We start from the raw sequence: 6,000 nt of genomic DNA, 5'->3' as shown, positions 1-6,000 counted from the left end.
TATTTGAGTTTCTTCAGATAAATACCTTGAAGTGGGATTACTGGGTCCTTCATTGTCTCTTGTTATGCCTTTGTTTTAAAGTCTATTTTGTCTGGTATAAGTGTTGCTACCCCAGTTTTTTTTTTTTAATTTCTATTTTAATGAAATACCTTTTTCCATCACTTTCCACTCCATCTGTGTGTGTCTTTTGATCTGAAGGGATTCTCTTGTAGGCAGCATATATAAGGGTCTTGTTTCCTTATCCATTCAGCCCTCTTATGTCTTTTGATTGAAGTATTTAATTCATTTATATTGAAAGTAATTGTTGATAGATATGTAGCTATTGCCATTTTATTATTCATTATTTTGTGTGTTTTCTTTTTCCATCTTAGAGAAGTCCCTCTAACATTCTTTGTAATACTAGTTTGGTAGTGATGAACTCCTTTAGATTTTTCTTGTCTGGGAAGCTCTCTATCTGTCCTTCAATTTTAAATGATAGCCTTGCTGGGTAGAGCAGTCCTGGTTGTAGGTCCTTGCTTTTCATCATGTTGAATATTTTGTGACAGTCCCTTCTGGCCTGCAAAGTTTCTGTTGAGAAATCAGCTCATAGTCTTATGGGAGTTCTCTTGCTGCTTTTAGGATTCTCTTTTTGTCTTTAACCTTTGCCATTTTAATTATGTTTCTCAACGTGGGCCTCTTTGGGTTCATCTTGTTTGGGACTCTGCGCTTCCTGGACTTGTATGTCAATTTCCTTCACCAGATTAGGAAAGTTTTCAGTCATTATTTCTTCAAATATGTTCTCAATCCCTTGCTTTCTCTCTTCTCCTTCTGGTACCCCTATGATATGAATGTTGTTATGCTTTATGTTGTCCCAGAGGTCTCTTAAACTATCCAGATTTAAAAACAATTTTTTTTTATTTTTGTTGTTCTGATTGGGTGTTTTCTGCTACCTTGTTTTCCAAATCACTGATTCAATCCTCTGCTTCATCTAGTCCGCTGGTGATTCCTTCTAGTGCATTCTTCATTTCAGTTATTGTTTTCTTCACTTTTGATTGGTTCTTTTTTATGGTTTCTATGTCCTTTTTTATCCTTGCTGTTTCTCTGTTGAAGTTCTCACTAGGTTCTCTGAGCAGCCTTATAACCATTGTTTTGAACTCTGTATCTGGTAGGTTGCTTGCCTCCATTTCGTTTAGTTCTTTTTCCGGAGTTTTCTCCTGTTCTTTCATTTGGGGTGCATTTCCTTGTTTCCTCATTTTGGATGCCTCTCTGTGTTTGTTTCTATGTATTAGGTAGATCTGGTATGTCTCCCAGTCTTGGCCAGGTTGTCTTATGTAGTAGGTGCCCTGTGGGGCCCTGACACAGTGTCCCTGGTCACCTGCACCAGGTGCTCCAAGAGTGTCCCTTGTGTGGGTTGTGTGTGCCCTCCTTTGATGGTTGAGACATCAGTGGGTGGGATTGACCCTCAGGCTGATTGGCTGTGGGGTTTGGCCACATCCACAGCTTATGAGCTGCTGTGCAGGGGGCTTACCCCACTGAGTAAGATTCCCCCCAGTGGACTCTGGTGCCTGTTGAGACCACCCTTTGTGTGTTCCACTTGTGGGGCTAATTGGGTGCTGTTCTGCTGTGGTCTGAAGCCAACCTTTAAATATGTTGGTCTGGGGCCTCTTGGGAGGGGCTCTGGTGCAGGCCCAGGTCACCTACTGCCTGTGACTGGCCAGCGGCTACCTGGTAGGAGCTACAAAGTGATCCAAGGTTGTTCACTGCCTGTGCTAAACCTGGAGGCATGTGGGAGAGTCCACACTGTGAACCGAGAATGGCTGCCACCACTACCTGGCCTGGGGTAGCACCACAAAAATCCAGGACACCTGGAGACCTGCTGCCACCTGCCAGCCTCCTTAAGGTTCAGTCACTGATGAAGCCTTGTGCAGTATGCAAGTTAAGTGAGGCAAGGTCTTAGGGAGTCACCAGATTGGGAAGAGTTGTGGTCACCAGGTTAACATAGGCTCTGGTTTCGTGTCAGTGCTGAGCCTGGAGCTACTCAACAAAAGTCTCAGAGCACACTGAGGCCATTCTCTTCCTGTCAGGGTCTGCCAAACTTGGGAATCCGATAGTTTTCCAAGAAACAGTGCAAGGCAGGTGGGCCTTGCTGCACCTGGAGAAAGGAGAAAATGCCTTCAGCTGTGTGCAAGTTGGTTCAGGCGGGGTCCCATCTGAGTCAGCAGGTGGAGCAGTAGAGCTCACCAGGCCAATCAGACTCAGATTTGGCCATAAGCATAGGGGGCGGGCTCAACACAGGAAAGATGGCGCCCGCCTGCCATTTGCATGGGAGGAAGAGTCCTCGCAGTGAAAATGCTGACTGTCCTCCAGCCTTCATCTCAAAGCCACATGCCTCAGTCTGACCACCATATGTCTCTGACAGCCCTCTGCCCCCTGAGTTACTGTCCCACCGCTGGAGCCCAAGGTGGGTGCCTGCAAGTGAGTGAGTCTGTGCATGGGCCGTTTAAGAGGATGCCTGGGTTTCCTGCTGCCTTCTGTCCCATCCAGATGGTCAGAATCCCCACTGTTTTTCACAGACAGTTTTTGTGGAGGCTCCTCTTCCTAGCACCAGTACTCCAGGTTGGGGAGCCTGGTACTGGGGGTGAGTTGGGGTCCCTTGCTCTTCCAGCAGGAACTGCCGTGGCCGAGGTATCCCTCTGGGAGGTTTGGGGTTAGCCAGTTCCACATCTCTGCCCCTCTTACCAGTCTTGTCAAGCCTTCTTCTTTATAGCCTTAATTATTGGACTTCTGTTTGCCTAGACTTCAGATGGTTTTCCAGGTTGATAGTTCTATAATTTAGTTGAAATTTTCATGTGTTCACAGAAGGACGCAGGCACAGTGTTTATGGGCTCCGCCATCTTGGCTCTCTCAAGAGGAAGCTCGTTTGAGAGGAGGACGCTGACGGGCAGAGAGGAGTAGGTGTGCAGGAACAGCGGGCAGTGAGGGGAGGAGGGCAGAGAGGCCACAGGCCGGATCCTGTCGGGTCAGGCAGGCCACAGTGAGGGCTTCAGCTTTATTTAAGTGTGGCGGGACACCATCAGAGGGATTTGACCAGACAACTGATCACCTGGACACTATGCCAAGGGAGACAGGGGAGTGACCCACGCGGAAGTTACTGGGATAACCCATGTGCCAGGCAGGAGAGGTGACAAGACACGGGACAAGGAATGTGAGGAGTCGAGAATGACGCCAAAGTTTTTGTCCTGAGCGGCAGAGGATGGTAATGATCCTGCTTACTGAGGATGGAAACGTGGGGTCCATGGGTTTTTTTAAAGTAGGCTTTGAGATTTCAATTTTCTTACAAAGCCCCCACTAAGCATTATTGCTGTCAATCCCACAGATTCTGACATGCTGTGTTTTTATTTTCATTCTGTTAAACATGTTTTCTATTTTCCCTTGTGATTTCTTCTTTGACTTATGGGTTAGTTAGAAGTGTTGTTTAATTTCCAAATGTTTTGGAGAATTTCCAGATATATTTCTGCTATTGATTTTTACTTTAACTTCGATATGGTCAGAAAATATCCGTTGTGGATTTTAAATACACTGGGGTTTGTTTTATGGTCCACAATGTGGTTTTTCTTGGTGAATGTTCTGTGTGCACTAGAAAAAATTGTGTATTCTGTTGTTGGGCAGCATGTACTAATAAACACAGATGAATCTCATTGTGGTTTTAATTAGCATTTCCCTGATGACTAATTAAGTTGAGACTCTTCATGTGTTTATTGGCCCTATGTAGTTTTTGGATTTTTTTTGGAGATATGTCTATTAAAATCTGTTGCTCATTTTAATTGGGTTAATTATCTTCTTACTATTGTGTTGTAAGGGTTTTTATATATTCTGGACAAAAATCTTTTATCAGATATGTTTTTTAAAAAACTTTATTGGGGAACGTGTTTTTTCCAGGACCCATCAGCTCCAAGTCAAGTTGTTGTCCTTCAGTCTTAGTTGTGGAGGGTGCAGCTCAGCTCCAAGTCCAATCGCTGTGTGCCATGTTCAATCTTCGTTGCGGGGGTTGCAGCCCACTATCCTATGTGGGAGTTGAACCGACAACCTTGCTGTTAAGAGCATGAGCTCTAACAAACTGAGCCATCCAGCCACCCAGAAACTTATGTTTTAAATTTCAAGATCTTTCATCTCTTCTAATATAAACATCTATAGTTATATATTTCCCTCTAAATTCTGCTTTAGCTGCATCCTGTAAATTTTGACAATTTTTTTCCATTCAGTTCAAAATATTTTCTAATTTCCTTTATGGTTTCTTCTTTGCCCTCTGGTTCATTTAGAAATGTGTTGTTTTAGTTTCTCAAACATTGATGGATTTTAAAAAATATTTCTTTTTATTTCTATATTACCTCCATGTGGTTAAAATATGTTGCATGACTTCAAACATTTTAACTTTATGTGAATTTGTTTTATGGCCCAGGATATGGTCTGTACTGGAAAACGTCCTCTATACTCTTGAGCAGAACTTACAACCTGCTGCTGCTGGGTAAAGTGTCCTGTAGACGCCAGTTAGGTCACATTGGTTGCTAGTGCCGTTCACGTCTCCTTAACCCTTGCTGATATTCTGCCTACTTGTTCTATCTGTTACTGAGAATTTGAATTGTCTGTTTCTGTCTTCACTTCTGTAAGTTTTTGCTTCATGTGTTGTTATGTGTGATAAAGACGAACTCGAACTTTAAGGAAACATAACCAGTTGGGAGGGTCTGTGGGAGAAGCTAGGGCTTATGGAAGTTCTCGTGCTCTACATAATCGCGTAGAAAGAACTGCATGTTTATAATAAAGCTCTAAAATTCTAACCTCCCCTTCCATTAACTTCCTTTTCTCTTATTTAAATATCTATCCATCTTGGCACGCAGCCCAGAGTATGCACATAGCTCACCATGTCAGCATGTGCTGGGGTGCAACCTTTTCATTTTCCCAAATAAATCCTTTTGAAATATCAATGAAATACCTGGTTGATATTATGTTTCAGTCAACAAGTGCATATATGTTTAATTGCTATATTGGAAAACTATATACCATGCAACCATAAGAGAGCTGGAGTGGCTATGCTAATATCAGATGAGATCACGTTAAAGACTAAAATGTGAGCAGGGACAAGGAGTCCCATTATTCCTCCTCAGGGTTTGAAAGGTGCTTCTTTGCTTCCTAACATCAGGGTGACCAATGAGCAGCCTGATGCTAACCGGACCATTGATCCTCTGGCTGACCTATTTTCCCCTCGGGATTCTTTTGAGACCTTCATTGGCCCACGAAATTCTGAAACTTCACAAGGGTGTATCTAGCTGTGGGTTTTGTTCATCCATCCTGCCTGGCTTAGAACTGGAAAGTTTTCTGCTACAGAATTTCTTCTGTTAGGCTGGTAGTTTCCTCCCTTCTGTGTATCTCTTCTCTTTCTCAAGGGCTTATTCTTTGGCTACGAGATCTCCTAATCGACCCCTGGGGTCCCTGGTGAACCAGCCTGGTGAACCAGCAGTACTAGCAGCACCCGCTGGGGCTATGTAGGAACTTGAGAACCTCTCAGGCCTTGCCCCAGACCCCTGGAGTCAGAATCTGCATTTTAAGAAGATGGCTTGTCTGCACAGGAAGATTTGAGGAGTTTAGGGTCCTTGCTGCCAGCTCTACCAGGGCCTGAGGGGAGCCTGTGACAATTTGGTGGGTCAGGCCCAGAATCTGCCCCCGAACCAGCTCTCCAGGGTGGGCTCCTGCACTCAGCTCTGACAGCCTGGTGACGCCCCTGCACTTGCATCTTTGGAACTCCACCCGTTGCCTGGTAACCGATGGTGCAGGGAGGGATGCACAAGGGCATCTCTGGAACTACCCGCAGAGCTGTGTGTGTGGGATGTGTCAGCTGAACAATGATATCCACTAGATTTCCGTCATCAAAAAGGATTTTATTTGGGGAAAGGAAAAAGGGCTGCAACCCAGCCCCAGCCCGAGCAGCCCCGGGCAGCCACGTGCACATCCTGGCTTCTGTGTGAA

This window comes from Hipposideros armiger, unplaced genomic scaffold, assembly GCF_001890085.2.
Source record: "Hipposideros armiger isolate ML-2016 unplaced genomic scaffold, ASM189008v1 scaffold_3, whole genome shotgun sequence".
NCBI classification, from domain to species: domain Eukaryota; kingdom Metazoa; phylum Chordata; class Mammalia; order Chiroptera; family Hipposideridae; genus Hipposideros; species Hipposideros armiger.
Note: the sequence above shows the minus strand (reverse complement) of the source record.